General features: G+C 44.0%; 1 long non-coding RNA gene across 1 annotated transcript in view; it reads right to left on the bottom strand.

Moving 5' to 3' along the window:
- LOC126474897 (uncharacterized) overlaps nt 1-18204 on the bottom strand; it is a 503290-nt gene that overhangs the window by 230549 nt on the left and 254537 nt on the right. The gene's annotated exons all lie outside the window — the stretch shown is intronic.

Here is an 18204-nt window from a genome sequence, read left to right as displayed (position 1 = left end):
CGCCCCAAGCGGCCAAAAACTGATACTTCTGAATACAATATTGGATGAGTGAGCGTCAGTACTACGTTTACGTGATTTGTAACATTAGAAGGCGTATGTAGTGCCATCGAAATAGAGAACAACTAAAAAATTAGATCATATTTGTCATTCTTTGGTTTCCTAAAGACTCTGGGGGTATGAAACGGTACATTACACGACAGTTTATTTACGATTTTCTTGTAACATATAGATATTTACTGAAGGATGCCACTTTTCGTTAATAACAAAACATTGCCAGTAAACAACAGAAGGCCTGACCCTTTGCAGAAAGATGTCGTATGTCTACCCACGAACACAAAGTTTCGCTCGCTACACTTCCCGCCATATCAATGAATGTGGAGCGATAATAAAAAGGAAAGAAATAAAACCGTTCCCCAAGACAAAAGAATCCAATTCTACAAATGTTGCCACATCTCATTCACAAAGGGCAAGTACCTTCAACATATACATTTTTGAAGCAAAAGTGATTACATTTAAGTAATATTTGTGTAGTGAAAAGTCGAATCAACTGTAGGAATGGGCGATTCATTAGACTCCACAAAAAATTTTACATATCGAGGAAAGTGCCTATCACAATAAGAACAGTCACCAACAGAAATATATGCCTCTCATGCATGAGATATGTATTTATATTCTCTTGCTGTCAGGAGAGTAAGATGCAGTTACACACATATTCGAAAATATTTCTTCATGGAACGTTGTAGCTTATGTTTCGCAACAAGTGTGCGAAAAACAGATCTGAGAGTCCCATGAAAACTTAGTAAATGATAGTATTTCTAGAAATCATAAGTAAAGGCAGCGTCACCACAGACTACAGTTGAGGCACGCCCTGATGTGAAAGTTGTTTGACAGCTGAAGCGACACTAGCTCTCCAAGCGTCTTAGACATAATAATGTATGTTTCTACTTAATTAACGAAATAATTGTTATATTTTTGCACTACATAAATCACTGCATTACCAAGAGACATAAATTATCGTAAAATAAATGTCCTTGAACATGCATCAAGTGGTAGAGTGAGCAAACATTTACCAAGAAGAATAAATTTAAACTCAAAGAAATATTTTCTATCTAGGAATAAAACTGTACAATAAATTACAAAAGGACATTAAAAAGATTACGAAACAAACTTATTTAAAAAGACAGCTACAAATAATTTTGTAGGTAATACATTCTATACACTGGAGGATTACTTACATAGCACAGAGTAAGGGTCTGGTAAAAAATTAACAGATACAAACAGTAATTACAACGATAGTAAAACATATTATTTCACAATACACTCTCACGTTATGTTTTACCTTCTTTTCTGGCAAAATTCCTCTCAGAGTTCTACACTATATGATAGTAACACCTTATCCCCTTTCTCACTCGTTACAGAGGGATCCTGACCCAGTTTTTCAGGCTAGCTAATAGGAATTTGCGGAACGCAAAATGGAAACCAGGCGTTTTCGCTGTGGTCATGACATAAGCTGACAGTGTGTGTAGTGTTACGTTATGAAACAGTGTGTGTAATCTGGGCAATGACTGTGAGTGAGAAATCACAGTATAGGACTAGCATTTTACATTATTAAATAACTTTGTAAAACAGTATAGAACACCACGAATAAACCGAATGAGGTTCCACTATTTTAAACAGACTGATGTTGTATTCGGGAGGGTGGAGACTGCAATCTTCATCCGGACACTCCAATTTAGATATTCCGTGGTTTTCTTAAATTGCTTGAGGCAAATGGCAGGATAATTCATACTGTAAGAGCCCGACCATCTGTCCAACGCTTGTCAAACTATACCTGCAAGTACGTATACGCCTGTCTATATGGATTACATTGTTTGTATTGTTCTTGAATTTTAGTACCAAGTCATCTACGGATGAATAAAGCTACCACCACCACCACCACCACCACCACCACTACCACTACCACTACCACTACCACTACCACTACCACTACTACTACCACCACCATACTACTTCTACGTAAAACCATCTACGAAAATCGATTTCCAACTATAGGTTTTCGTCTTCCGGAAGTTGTGTTACATTTAAACACAGCAATCGCACATGTTTCAGTCCTCACAAGAGAAACTTCCCGTCGCATCCCCCTCAGATGTAGTGGTAAAATGGTCTAGCTGATAGCCCGTACAAAACTGAACACAGATCAAGTATGAAAACAGGAAGAAGGTGTGCTTAACTGTGAAAAAAGAAGAAAATTCGAACACGGTCTAAGTTCATGATGTGCAACATCGAGCACGTCTGAGTAACGCGGACATCATGGTTACGTGGTCACGGCATTGGATTGAGGAGGGGGAGATCGGTGTTCAAATAAATCTCTCTCATGTCCCCACGACCCCCCACCCCCTCCCCCAACCTTTTTTTCACAAAATTATGAACTGTCCGTCCGGTCATTGACGTGTCTGTTCTCCTTCTGTAATCTTGGAAATTATCATATAGTACTTTGGTTACAGAATATGAGTCATGCGGTAAGAGAAGATTACCTTCGCAAGTAAATTGTATGAATAATGAAACGAGGCGAGATGTTGTACTATTGTAGATCAAATAGGAGGAGAATACGTCTGGAGGTTCCTTTCTTACACCTCGCTGTTGCAAAAAGTCGTTACACCATGACAGACACAAATTTGAATACAGCGAACAGACACGTCAATGCTCAGACAGTTGTAATATTGTGAAAAAAATATGGAACGCGGGGAATATGTGAACACGGAACTCTCACTTTTTAATCCGCCACCGTGACCACAGAATCACCAAGCCGTGATTTTACAAGTGGTTAAAATTAAAAAAGAACAAACTAATACAACATGATCTGGGTGGAAGTTGAAATAGCTTTAAGTTACGATGCTCTAAATTTTTTGTATAGAATTTCAGTAAGAGGATGGACATGGACATAGAGACACGCGCGAACTATTCTTTGTCGTATAGTCGATTATCAACATATACATTCAAATTTCGTTAATTATAGCAAACTAGTTCCTATCGTTCCACTATTCAAGATAGCGCATGTCAGTAGGAGAAATAGAGCTACATATATGAATGCAGAAGTTTCAATATATTGTCACACACTTATCTTTTATTAATCGATCGTTTTTTGTCATTCTTCTAAACCTAACATAAATCTAACATCGGTAGAATTAGTTACACTGCTAGAAGAGTATTGCCAATGCAAAAAGCAACTTGATAACGTGAGAAAATATAGCTTATGACTCAACAGTCATCAGCAGTTCTGCTCTTACAAAAGATGAGTATATTGATATTGCGTGTAAGATGCTTAATTAGGAATAATGGATATATTAATGGAGAATAAGCGTAAAAGGAAGGAAGATTACAGTTGCTCGTGGCCTTATTATTTGATTCCCCATATGACCGTTTCGTCAGTAGTACTTGGACTGATGGTGACTCAAATGTTTTTTTGACTTCAACCAATACCAGACTGCCTCAATGCAAAGCTACTTGAATGTCACGTGTAAAAAACAAGGGTTTCTTTTACCATGATAGACATTTTCGGAATGCATGCTCGTTGGCGTAGATGAGGTAATTCTATTCGAGATAAGTCATTACGTTTCAGCTTAGAACAACTTCTAAAATTCCACAGTAAGTGTATGCGCTCTTGCGATTCTGTGACTGATTGATACCTGCCCAGGGTAGTCCGTTTGATACGCTGTGGATTCAAAAGCGATTTCACGCGTAACACAACTTGTGTACTAAACGCATAGTCAGCGTCAAGCCAGAGGCATCCACAGACTTCAACACAAATGTTTCCAAGAAGAGGCAAAATTCTGAAATTCTCAGTTTTGATATAACTAGGTCGATTTGTCTGACAACGTGTCGTGCCCCGGTAACTAAATTTGACAAGTACACTGAACTTACATTACTTTGAACAGCTACTAGTTATCCACTTAGTATTTTAAGGCAGACTGCTTTGATAACTAAAACGTTAGAATATTTAAATCGTATATGCAAAATATATCTTTTTATATATGAATCGGATGTCATCTTTTTAATCCAGCGATCTCACATCACATCCTCATACGATTACATCCGGGGTATCCAAGGAGCTATGAAATAAATAGCTCACAGAGACTTCACTAAAATTTCCAGATCTAAGGCTGAAACTAAATACTAAAAAGCTGCTATAGAAAAAAAAGACAAACGCTTGAATAAATCATGTTAGATATCAAAAGAATAACCAATAAAAAGTGACAATGCTCCTCGACGTAGAGAACAGGAAATGAATTCTATAAAAGGCTTAATCAGAGTTGATGACACCTACAACACTTAAAGTAAAGAAAACGAACCACCACAACCGTGTCATCAAAGAAATATATTTCAAAGGACTAATTTCGGCGCAACACTTACCCCTTCTTCAGGTACGCTATAAACCGAAAGTGTACTTTGATCTACGTGTCGTAGAATCCATTAAACACCAGTTGTCAACTGTATACATCAGGAGTCTATAATCGACGTGTTGTCACTACTGTCATGGAACCTGAAGGTGACGTGTTACGCCGACATTAGTCGTTTGAAATAAATTTGTTCGATGATACGGCCGTGATGATTCGTTTTCTTTACTTATACCACAGCCGCTGTCCCATGTCCACGAGAACTAAGTTTTACATGGCTTTGTTTGCATACAAAACTTTGCACCGGATCACAATGGATTTATTCCATTCCTTTCATGCTTTCTATTTTTTTAATGTTAGTTGGCTAAACTAAAGTTGAATGAAATGTTTGGAGCACAGCGTTGTATGGTAGTGAAACATGGACTGTGGGAAAATCGGAGCAGAAGCGAATCGAGGCATTTGAGATGTGGTGCTACAGACGAATGTTGAAAATTACACTACTGGCTATTAAAATAGATGCAGCACGAAGATGACGTGCTACAGACGCGAAATTTTACCGACAGGAAGAAGATGCTGTGATATGCAAATGATTATCTTTTCAGAGCATTCACACTAGGTTCGCACCGGTGGCGACACCTACAACGTGCTGACATGAGGGAAGTTTTCAATCGATTTCTCATACACAAACAGTAGTTGACCGGCGTTGCCTGGTGAAACGATGTTGTGATGCCTCGTGTAAGGAGGAGAAATGCGTTTCCGACTTGATAAAGGTCGGATTGTAGTCTATCGCGATTGCGCTTTAGCGTATCGCGACATTGCTGCTCGCGTTGGTCGAGATCCAATGACTGTTAGCAGAATATGGAATCGGTGGGTTCAGGAGGGTCATACGGAACGCCGTGCTGGATCCCAACGGCCTCGTATCACTAGCAGTCGAGATGACAGGCATCTTATCCGCGTGGCTGTAACGGATCGTGCAGCCACGTCTCGATCCCTGAGTCAGCAGATGGGGACGTTAGCAAGACAACAACCATCTGCAAGAACAGTTCGACGACGTTTGCAGCAGCATGGACTATCAGCTCGGAGACCATGGCTGCGGTTACTCTTGACGCTGCATCACAGACAGGAGCGCCTGCGATTGTGTACTCAACGACGAACCTGGGTGCACCAATGGCAAAACGTCATTTTTTCGGATGAATCCAAGTTCTGTTTAGAGCATCATGATGGTAGCATCCGTGTTTGCGACATCGCGGTGTATGCGCATTGGAAGCGTGTATTCGTCGTCGCCATACTGGCGTATCACCCGGCGTGATGGTATGGGGTGCCATTGGTTACATGTATCGGTCACCTCTTGTTCGCATTGACTGCACTTTGAACAGTCGACGTTACATTTCAGGTGCGTTACGACCAGTGGCTCTACCCTTCATTCGATCCCTGCGAAACCCTACATTTCAGCAGGATAATGCACGACCGCATGTTGCAGGTCCTGCACGGGCTTATCTGGATACGGAAAATGTTCGACTGCTGTCCTGGCCAGCACATTCTCCAGATCTCTCACCAATTGAAAACGTCTGTTCAATGGTGGCCGAGCAACTGGCTCGTCAAAATACGCCAGGCACTACTCTTGATGAACTGTGGTATCGTGTTGAAGCTGAATGGGCAGCTGTACCTGTACAAGCCATCCAAGCTCTGTTTGACTCAATGCCCAGGCGTATCAAGGCCGTTATTACGGCCAGAGGTGGTTGTTCTAGGTACTGACTTCTCGGGATCTATGCGCCCAAATTGCGTGAAAATGTAATCACATATCAGTTCTAGTATAATATATTTGTCCAATGAATACCCGTTTATCATCTGCATTTCTTCTTGGTGTAGCAATTTTAATGGCCAGTAGTGTAGGTGGCGGGTCAGGTAAGGAACCAGGAGGTTCTGCGCATCATTGTAGATGAAAGGAGTATATGACATGAAGAATGGGCAGGATGATACGTCATCAGTCAGCCATCAAGCAGTAGATTCCATGGTAGTAGAGGGAGCTGCAGACGGAAAAACTGTAGACGAATACAGAGATTGGAATGCATCCAGCAAACAATTGAGGACGTAGGTAAGTGGTACTCTGAGATGAAGAGATTGGCTTAGGAGATGAACTAATTTTTTCAGCTTTTTTCAAGGGTATGTGCCGTTTAGACTCCCTTCTGAAGTGTACCCTATCTATTGAGTAGTTATCCCCATACCCCTACCGCCATACAAAAAAATGTTCAAATGTGTGTGAATTTCTAAGGGACCAAACTGCTGAGGTCATCGATCCCTAGACTTTAACTTACGCTAAGAACAACACACATACAACCATGCATCAGCACGGCTTTAGAAAGCATCGCTCCTGCGAAACGCAACTCGTCCTTTTTTCTCATGTCTTGCGAACCATGGATGAAGGGTATCAGACGGATACCATATTCCTTGACATCCGGAAAGCGTTTGACTCGGTGCCCCACTGCAGACTCCTAACTAAGGTACGAGCATGGGATTGTTTCCCAAATATGTGAGTGGCTCGAAGACTTCTTAAGTAATAGAACCCAATACGTTGTCCTCGATGGTGAGTGTTCATCGGAGGTGAGGGTATCATCTGGAGTGCCCCAGGGAAGTGTGGTAGGTCCGCTGTTGTTTTCTATCTACATAAATGATTTTTTGGATAGGGTGGATAGCAATGTGCGGCTGTTTTCTGATGATGCTGTGGTGTACGGGAAGGTGTCGTCGTTGAGTGACTGTAGGAGGATACAAGATGACTTGGACAGGATTTGTGATTGGTGTAAAGAATGGCAGCTAACTCTAAATATAGATAAATGTAAATTAATGCAGATGAATAGGAAAAAGAATCCCGTAATGTTTGAATACTCCATTAGTAGTGTAGCACTTGACACAGTCGCGTCGATTAAATATTTGGGCGTAACATTACAGAGCGATATGAAGTGGGACAAGCATGTAATGGCATTTGTGGGAAAGGCGGATAGTCGTCTTCGGTTCATTGGTAGAATTTTAGGAAGATGTGGTTCATCTGTAAAGGGGACCGCTTATACAACACTAATACGACCTACTCTTGAGTACTGCTCGAGCGTTTGAGATCCCTATCAGGTCGGATTGAGGGAGGACATAGAAGCAATTCAGAGGCGGGCTGCTAGATTTGTTACTAGTAGGTTACGGAAATGCTTCAGGAACTCGGGTGGGAGTCTCTGGAGGAAAGGAGGCGTTCTTTTCGTGAATCGCTACTGAGGCTGACTGCAGTACAGTTTTACTGCCGCCAACTTATATTTCGCGGAAAGACCACAAAGATAAGATAAGAGAGATAAGGGCTCGTACAGAGGCATATAGGCAGTCATTTTTCCCTCGTTCTGTTTGGGAGTGGAACAGGGAGAGAAGATGTTAGTTCTGGTACGAGGTACCCTCCGCCACGCACCGTATGGTGGATTGTGGAGTATGTATGTAGATGTAGATGTAGATGCCCGAGGGAGGACTCGAACCTCCGGCGGGTGGGGCTGTGAAATCCGCTACATGGCGTCTCAAACCTCACGGTCACTCCGCGCGTCAGCCCCACACACATACACAATAATTTAATGCTCGCCCGTGCCTTTGAGTTGCCACAGGTACCAAGGTGAGGGGTGCGAACAGGGTAGGAGTGCTGCAGAGGCCACGGGTGATGAAGACGGGCAGTGGCTACCTAGCGATTTCGAAAGCAAATGGCGTTCCCAGTCTCGCTTCCTGCTCCGTGCCCGCGACGTGAGGTCAGCGGCGGCCGGCTATTTTCCGAGAACGTGGCGCCGACAAAGCGACAAACAGCGTCCGACACAGGCCAGGGCAGCCCAGCCCAGAGCGCGGAGCATTCCTATCCTGATGCCGGGGACGGCGAAGGCGCTCCTCGCTTTTTGCGCAGGCCGCAGCGCAAAGTATTGCGTTTCCGATCGCGCCGCGCACTTCTGTAATTTATGTACTCGCTTCATTACGCAGGCTGACGGCTAGCCACGCACAGCATGCGTATAAAACGCGCTCGCATCCTATGTTTTGTGCCAGCGGCTCGGAGGAAACGGAGGGTGGTGGATGATACGAACAGCTATGCTGTTCATTTCTTATCCGCTAAGACGGTGGGCGCGGATCAGTTCGCGAGTGTGTAGCGTAACAGCTTTCACAACTAGCCGAGCTACTGGCGATTTTATAACAAACTAAAAAAAAAAAAAAAGATTAGAGTTGGTAGGCTTATTCTAAAGTAAGTTATATCGCTGCACAGAAGCATATCAAGAGCCTTTCTTCCCCATAAATCATTACTGGAAAGACACCGAAACTGAAAAAGAGAGCGATCCAAAAATTGGACGTGCGACTGTCGTAAGGATCGAACTCGAGCTAAAGGCGAAAAGTCTTGTGCGCTATCATCCACGTTATCAGAACCACTGATACTAATTGTATACGACGGGCCTCTTGAATTTGCGTTCGCAACGGCCTGATCGGCTAACTTTAATGTTAATTCACTCGGAAACGGCGCAACGTATCGAACTTTAATCTTAATAATTATTTCTCATCCTACACTGCAGCATACTCAGAAGCGTTCCACACTGTTTCTCACCGCCCTGTATAAGTTTATTCAAAAAACATTCTTGTTCATTTTCTGTACACCGTGTGAAACAAAATTCACTTCTGAACAAATTGTGAGCATACTACTTATTTTTTGCAGTGTTTGAAGCTAACTAGCACTGATTTTGGAAATGTCTACATGTGTCCTAATAAACGCGAAGTACAGTGAAGACAATAATACCCATCCAAACAATAAAGTCATGTTTGTACTACTGCAGACAACTTGGGTAAAGTGTTCCAAATTAGTTAACATGTCCTGTCAATCTTTAATTTCTGCTGAGTTGCACTGGATCACAAGGAGCATTTTCAAGTTTTCCATTTTCGTAGATCAACGGTTGTAGATAGTTCTGTACCTGGAAAAGCTCCTCTCCACATTAGTTCATCGTCTTCAAATGTTGTGGCAATCACAGAAAGACTATCATCAACTTTGCATATTCTAGAATATTCACGATTCCTTTGGCGAACACTTTGCAATTTGCTGTTCACTTTGTCAACCACATAACTACCATTCGACCGAACTCACTCTGCAGTAGTTGCACAATATCCTGGGCGTTGCCCAGTTGAATACCAGCAGATTCCAGGCGTGTTATGGCTTTTGGTACCACTGAAAAGTTGACGTTGATGTATGCCAAGATTCCAGACAAGGTGTCTAAAGACCTTTTTCACAACTCTCACTTGGTTCATCGTATCAAGCTCACAAAGGACTGCACTTATTTTGGTGCACTTAGTGTAGTAATACTCAGCAGCATTAATCCTGGGACACCAGGATGAATAGGGGGACGGGGGGGGGGGGGGGGGGGGGGGGGGGCAGTGAATTGCTTGTTCCTTGAATTCCTGCACATAGATTTTCTTGCACACAGGAAATTAATTTGTCGACATTAGGGTAACTTAATCGCATCTCTTCTGCAACTCAGTGTAACGCATTTGCAAGACAAATGACCTGTTGTCTCTGTTCACACCGTCTGGCCACAGTAGCTTAACACAGTTGTCAAACAAAAGACCGTTGTCAAATTGTTTACTCTCTCGAGAGCTTCACACGTTAGGAAGAACTTGTCTCCAGGCCCGTCACCTTCTAGAACACCAACAACAACATTTGCAACATAATGCCTACCGGCGTCTATGGTATCATTTATGGACACCCAATCCTTTTGGACAGCAACACTAATTCGTACTTTGTTGAACACCCCTCATAGGTCACTCGAGGCAAATGCCGGGATGGTTCCTCTGAAAGGGCACGGCCGACTTCCTTCCCCCTCCTTCCCTAATCCGATGAGACCGATGACCACGCTGTCTGGTCTCCTTCCCCAAAACCAACCAACCAACCCCTCATAGGGCACGGATAAATAATTATTTCTCAATGTGCCGTAGATTCATCTGGAACTGCATGTGTTGTATACTTCTCCAAAAACTGTTTGAAGCGTGAATTTCTCCCCCGTGGGATAACACCACAATCTCATACAAGTCCTTGAAGAGTCATTGGACTATTGAAGATGGACCTATATGCTGAAATAACATCGTTTGTTTGTTGTCATTTTCGGCGCTTGTCTTCATACAACTGCTGTGTTTGGCGGTGTTACAGTGTCGTTGCACATTTCATCGCGTTTCTGCACTAACTTTAACTTCAGATACTGTAGTTGACAAGATAATGCTTCCCCGTCAGTACAGAAGCATTTTTCTCCAAAATAACGAACAAAACCTGGCAATGTCATGCCGTTGGAGTCCTTTACTTTCGACCTGTTGACCCAGTCTGAGTTTGGGTGCGACGTGTTTTACTTCGGTAGCCCCTTTGTTGGCTGCGAGAATGTTCTGTCGACGCCAGCAACAATGTCCTAGGTCAGCGAACTGACTAGTATTCAAAAAATTTTCAAATGTATGTAAATTCCTAAGGAACCAAACTGCTGAGGTCATCGGTCCCTAGACCTACACACTACGTAAACTAACTTATACTAAAAACAACACAAACACCCATGCGCGAGGGAGGACTCGAACCTCCGGCGGGAGGGGCCGTGCAATCTGTGACATGGCGCCTCAAACCACGTGGCCACTCCGCGCGGCCCGACTAGTGTGTTAGGCTGCTTGTCTACTGCAGTCCTGATAAATAAAGCTTTGAAATAATTATAAATGAAGATAGTAACTGTTCTCGAAAGAACAGATACCATTGATGACCGTGCAGCCACTCTAGAATAAATGATCATTAATTGAAACCCTCTGCTGCCGACAGGTGTTGTTGATATACCTCGATGTGGACAGCTGAAAATGTGTGCCCCGACCGGGACTCGATCCGGGATCTCCTGCTGCACGACGAAATAAAACCATTTGCGTTCATTTAGAGAAAATGATTCACTCTGGCAGCGGTATAAGACCTCAGCGCATGATTCGTTACGAGAGTGTAGAAATACCAAATAGAAATAATCGCACATATAAAGACTGTTGCATTGCAGTTTACTGGCAAAATGAATACACAATGGCTGACAGGTTGCCACTGACACAGCCAGTGTCAGAGAAAGATATCTTAACTAGTGCGAGCCACATGTTAAAATAGGGGGTATCTATTGCATAAGAAAAAACCTATTAGATAGATGGCGATAGAATGTCATACTGCACGGCGACGTAGCATGGACTGCTGCACTCAGAATTTCAGGCGATTAGAGCATTATTCAAGCATCTTGTTAAAATCACGGTACTCTTTGGTAATTAGAAATACCACCGCAGTGACGCAGTAATGAGATTCTTAGTGTTTTCCGCGACTAAGGTAAAAAATAAAATTTTACATGTCATTCTCATATTACTGGTGAACACAGTACTGGACACCCTGCACGACCTTTTGGGGCTTATATGAAAAACAAAGCTAGCGTTTCTCAGCAATCCCCATTGTTGGTCGTAAGATTTGACATATCCCGTAAGGTTTACGACATGTGCGAGAACCAAAACTGAAGGATAGCAATGAACTCAAACTACTCCATTCTCGTATTTTGTACGGCAACCTTTATGTCTCACAAGGGAAACTCCCCATCGCACCCCCCCCCCCCCCCCCCGCCCCGCCTCAGATTTAGTGATACGATGGCCCAATGGAACTGAATACAGGTCAAGCATGGAAACATTAGGAAGGTGTACTGAACTGCGAAAAATAAGCAAAATAGAAACAGAGAACGGTACAAAGACAATACGTGCAATAAAGAGCAGCCTGAAACAGCAACGGCGTCGTGGCTCAGTGGTGATGGTGTTGGACTGCCAAGCGAGCGAGCCGTGTTCAGTTCGGCTCGCGCAGCCGTGAGGCGCGGACGTCCACTGCGCCCCGCCTGTTGTGGAGCTTAAGCGCGCGTTTGTTTACTTCTCGCCGCGGTTTCATGTACTGAGTCCCTCTTACGAGAGAGCCATGGCACGCACTTATCGCCGAACAACTGTCAAGTACGCATTCCAAGCAGAATACGCACGACCAAGCCGGGATGATTTTCACCTGAATCCGCAGGATCATTGACATTCACTTTTCCATCATTGGGAACGTTGTGTATATCAAGATACGCACCGAGGAGGGTGTGTACCGAAATTGTGAGCCGCCGCGCGGGAAACCTGAAGTTTAAGCACCACGACGGCCAAACAGGTGATGTAATGATCGGCCTGCGTACGGTCAGGATTTTCGAACTCCCGTTCGAGGTCCCGCCGGACGTCGTCATGCCAGCTTTTAAGCCGTATGGCAACGTACTCAGTCACCTGGTTGAAAGATGGAAACGTTTGAGACCTACCCTGTACTCAACGGCGTCAGTCAGGTGAAAATTGAATTTAGTGAAGCATGTGCTGTCTTACTTGATTGTACGAGAGATGCAGGTCCATCACTATGTATGACAGACGACCCTGTATCTGCGCCGGCTGCGGCCAGGAAGGGCATGACCACTAAAACTGTCTGCAGTCCCGGATTGTACAGATACCACTCAACGACGTCACCTCCACTGCGCCATCCACCAACTGCCGAACTTCCGCACGACCCACGAACACGTCGCAGGTGATGACTACAGTCGTGAAGACTAATCCCCCACTTTTCACGTCACAGCAACCAGAGACACTGTCGGAGGGAGACACTCGTCTGCCTAGCACCGCTGACGCGACGCGGAGATGGATGTGACGCCTGGCGTTATAGCGAATTCTACCTTTCTTCCACCTGGCAATGAGACGATGGACAAATGGCTCTGAGCACTATGGGACTTAACAGCTGAAGTCATCAGTCCCCTAGAACTTAGAACTACTTAAACTTAACTAACCTAAGGACATCACATCCATCCATGCCCGAGACAGGATTCGAACCTGCGACCGTAGCAGTCGCGCGGTTCCGGACTGAAGCGCCTAGAACCGCTCGGCCACTTCGGCCGGCGAGACGATGGACAACCGCTCCGAATCCGCCACGCCGGAAGCGGCACCGTACGCCCTCGGATACTCAAAGAATGAGGCCACAAGATAACCACATCATGTCCGATGACACGCAGATGTCGGACAATAGTGTCCCGCCACCTCACCCTACGACAGCTTCACGTCGTTGTGACGCGGCGGCGCCGAATCGTCCCGAAAGAGTCCCGGGTGACGTCCCTCCTGCTGCACCAACACCACCTGCGTGCACAGCAGATGACCCGTGGCGGGATATCATATCTGTACTGACGATTTCTTGAGCTCATGTCGACGAGGATGACGCTGCGCTTCTGCCTGGTGCCGCGGAAGGACTTGTCTCGGTGGAGATGTCGGTACAGCTGCGACGCAGTGACTGAAAATACTCGTACATCCGCCCCTAACGGCCGCCGCCGGAGCGGACGCCACCTTCCCGATGGACGTGGTGACCCAATAATACCGACTGGCGACTCTCAACATCAATAACATTCGTGCGCGTCATAAACTGACGGCGTTACAAGATACGTAGAATGCTGTGGATATAGACATTGCCCTGCTCCAGGAGATCCATGTCGAGGATTTCGTCAGCCCTCTCGGATACACTGCTCACGTCTGCCACTGGCAGAGGCGTGGGAATCCTTCTCCGTGATGGCCTAATTGCCGAAGACGCGCTTTCCTCCCTGACGCGAGAGGCATGGCTCTCACCGTGTATGACGTCAGAACCGTTAATATCAATGCGCCCTCCTGATCGGTACGATGCCGTGAACAGTCCGCTTTCTTCGCAGATGCGATCGCGCCACTGTTTATGGGACCCAAGGATGCCCTAATCTTCGGTGAGGAATTTAACTTCACCCAGGCGCCGAAGGACCAACTGCCACACTACGTTCCATGTCTGGTGCACTCCACAATCAAAACCAATCTACATCTACGTCTACATCGATACTCCACAAGCCACCTGACGGTGTGTGGCGGAGGGTACCTTGAGTACCTCTATCGGTTCTCCTTTCTATTCCAGTCTCGTATTGTTCGTGGAAAGAAAGATTGTCGGTATGCCTCTGTGTGAGCTCTAATCTCTGATTTTATCCCCATGGTCTCTTCGTGAGATATACGTAGGGGGGAGCAATATACTGCTTGACTCCTCGGTGAAGGTATGTTCTCGAAACTTCAACATAAGCCCGTACCGAGCTACTGAGCGTCTCTCTTGCAGAGTCTTCCACTGGAGTTTATCATCTCCTTAACGCTTTCGCGATTACTAAATGATCCTGTAACGAAGCGCGCTGCTCTCCGTTGGATCTTCTCTCTCTCTTCTATCAACCCTATCTGGTACGGACCCCTCACCGGTGAGCAGTATTCAAGCAGTGAGCGAACAAGTGTAAGGTAACCTACTTCGTTTGTTTTTGGATTCCATTTCCTTAGTATTCTTCCAACGAATCTCAGTCTGGCATCTGCTTTACCGACGATTAATTTTATATGATCATTCCATTTTAAATCACTCCTAATGCGTACTCCCAGATAATTTATGGTATTAACTGCTTCCAGTTGCTGACCTGCTATATTGTAGCTAAATGATAAGGGATCTTTCTTTCTCTGTATTCGCAGCACATTACACTTGTCTACATTGAGATTCAATTGCCATTCCCTGCATCATGCGTCAATTCGTTGCAGATCCTCCTGCATTTCACTACATTTTTCCATTGTTACAACCTCTCGATATACCACAGCATCATCCGCAAAAAGCCTCAGTGAACTTCCGATGTTATCCACAAGGTCATTTATGTATATTGTGAAAAGCAACGGTCCTACGACACTCCCCTGCGGCACACCTGAAATCACTCTTACTTTGTAAGACTTCTCTCCATTGGGAATGACATGCAGCGTTCTGTTATCTAGGAACTCTTCAATCCAATCACACAATTGGTCTGATAATCGATAATTGATGGAAAGTCATCGAGTAAAACAGAAGTGACTTCTGGCGTTCCCCAAGGTAGTGTCATAGGCCCTTTGCTGTTCCTTATCTATATGAAAGATTTGGGAGACAATCTGAACAGCCGTCTCAGGTTTTTTGCAGATGACGCTGTCGTTTATCGACTAATAAAGTCATCAGAAGATCGAAACAAATTGCAAAACGAGTTAGAAAATATATCTGAAAGGTGCGAAAATTGGGAGTTGACCCTAAATAACGAAAAGTGTGAGGTCATCCACATGAGTGCTAAAAGGAATTCGCTGAACTTTGGCTACACGATAAATCAGTCTGATCTAAAAGCCGTAAATTCAACTAAATACTTAGGTATTACAATTACGAACAACTTAAATTGGAAGGAACACACAGAAAATTTTGTGGGGAAGGCTAACCAAAGACTTCGTTTTATTGGCAGGACACTAAGAAAATGTAACAGATCTACTAAGGAGACTGCCTACACTACGCTTGTCCGTCCTCTTTTAGAATACTGCTGCGCGGTGTGGGATCCTTACCAGATAGGACTGACGGAGTACATCGAAAAAGTTCAAAGAAAGGCAGCCGTTTTGTATTATCACGAAATATGGGAGAGAGTGTAACAGAAATGTTAAGGGATTTGGGCTGGACATCATTAAAAGAAAGGCGTTTTTCGTTGCGACGAAATCTTGTCACGACACTCCAATGATCAACTTTCTCCTCCGAATGCGAAAATATTTTGTTGACACCGACCTACATAGGGAGAAACGATCACCACGGTAAAATAAGGGAAATCAGAGCTCGTGCGGAAAATTCAGTTGTTCGTTTGGAATAATAGAGAATTGTGAAGGTGGTTCAATGAACCCTCTGCCAGGCACTAAAGTGTGATTTGCAGAGTATCCATGTAGATGTCGATGTAGATATAGAAGGTCTGTTATTTGAAGTCAGCTATGAGCCTTTAACATTTTTTTTTTAATGTTAAGGATAATAAGTTGCCGTCTCTTCATCTAAGAATAGATGATGAATGTAGCTAGCCGCTAACTTCGTGTAATGTCTTGTCTGTATAGACGTGTATCTGTTGTCTTTAAGATCCCTTCACCTTCACACATAAATCTATTACACAGGCGAAAAGTTAGACTAATGGTGGATTATTCGTATTATCTCTATTTTCATTCGCTCTCTCTCTTTCTCTCCTTTATCTATGTACAGTTTTTAATATAATATTTCATTACGTGAAATCAGCCAAATAGAATCTTTGGTGGAGTCCCTCGTCTTGGTAATCAGCGACTGGCTTGCTGTAAGAGATCTTTGCATTTATTATTACTGTTAAACACTGCATTCAGTCGGGAGAATCAATCGTGTGGACAATTTGTTCCTTTTACGAAAGATTGCGAATTCCAGATGTGTACGAAGCCTTTCTGGACGATTTAACACAGACTCAGTGATTGCAGGCTCTCTTCGACACAGCTGAAACTTCTCCACTCGCCGGCCGTTTGGCCGAGCGGTTCTAGGCACGTCAGTCTGGAACCGCGCGACCGCTACGGTCGCAGGTTCGAATCCTGCCTCGGGCATGGATGTGTGTGATGTCCTTAGGTTAGTTAGGTTTAAGTAGTTCTAAGTTCTAGGGGACTGATGACCTCAGATGTTATGTCCCATAGTGCTCAGAGCCAGCCACTTCCCCACTAATTACAGGGCCAACGTGATCATCAAATGATTCAGTAAAAACTCATTCGTTCATTCACTCCAGAACAAAAAAGTCACAAACCTTATTTATGAAGGAAATTGTGTATTGAATCCGTCTCCAATACATGTCCAGATCTCTGGTGACTCCACGTCTTAATTATTTTCCGTTTACAGTCTCTTTCTCTTCAAACAAACCGCTAGCGGCACAAATGTTAATTGGCTCGCTTTAGCGAGAAGAAAAGCAGAATATGTATCCCTCAGAAACACGTCAATCCCTCAACAGATACTCCAGAAGCTGTCCTAGTTACCACTCTAACAACCATGGAGAATGCATATATGCATCTCTGTTATTTCAAAGAATAAACGCACTAGAAAATACTTTGGCGTCGTCGAGCTGTCGCCGCATATGTTACGAGAAAATCAGATCAGATACTTTTCCAAAGTGAATGAATGTGGATGGTTTGATTGACAATGATTAATTGGTGCGTGGTAGAGGGTATTTTCTGTGAGGACATTACAATGCCCCTCGCAGCTAGCGAAGTTTGTGAGCCTAATTTTGATTTACCGAACACACTTCGCGAGCTATCTATTAGTGTGGGTAACCCGGAAGTGATGAGTGTCAGTCCTCCGACTGAAAAAAATTAATTATGTTTAAGACAGACGAAGAAAAGAAACATTGAAAACAGAAGAAATGAAGAGACGGGTGCGGCTGTATTGCTTTTACGTGCATCAAGGTGTTATGTCTGCTGTGCACAACCAAGAAAGATGATCTTTCATGAAACTGTTATCAGGGTCTACCCATTCGGGAACTTTCTTAAGCAGGGAACCTTGGAAAACCTCTTAAGCCTTGGCCCCCAGCCTACGGTACATAGAAGATACGAAAGCCTACAGAAGAGAAAAAATAATTTTGAAATTGATCTCTAAAGAAAAGATAGGGATCGATTTATATAACGATTTGGAGAAGAGTGATTTGTGCCTCAAGCAAAAAAAAAAATTACAATAAATAACTCGAGTTTTTTTTTACAATCTTGTTCCCAGGACAATATCTTACGGTGCTGGAACTCCCCCGGATTTTGCATGTCCCCGACGTGCACATTTGTAGTCGGTCTTCTACGCGGCCCACAATGGGAAGAGTAGAAGGGACAGGGATACCAGATTTCATATGCAACATTCATTCCAAAAGAATTAGCAATGACCGAAAGGGAAACTCTT

Source organism: Schistocerca serialis, chromosome 4, assembly GCF_023864345.2.
Source record: "Schistocerca serialis cubense isolate TAMUIC-IGC-003099 chromosome 4, iqSchSeri2.2, whole genome shotgun sequence".
NCBI classification, from domain to species: Eukaryota; Metazoa; Arthropoda; class Insecta; order Orthoptera; family Acrididae; genus Schistocerca; species Schistocerca serialis.
This window is presented reverse-complemented; position numbering and strand designations above follow the sequence as displayed.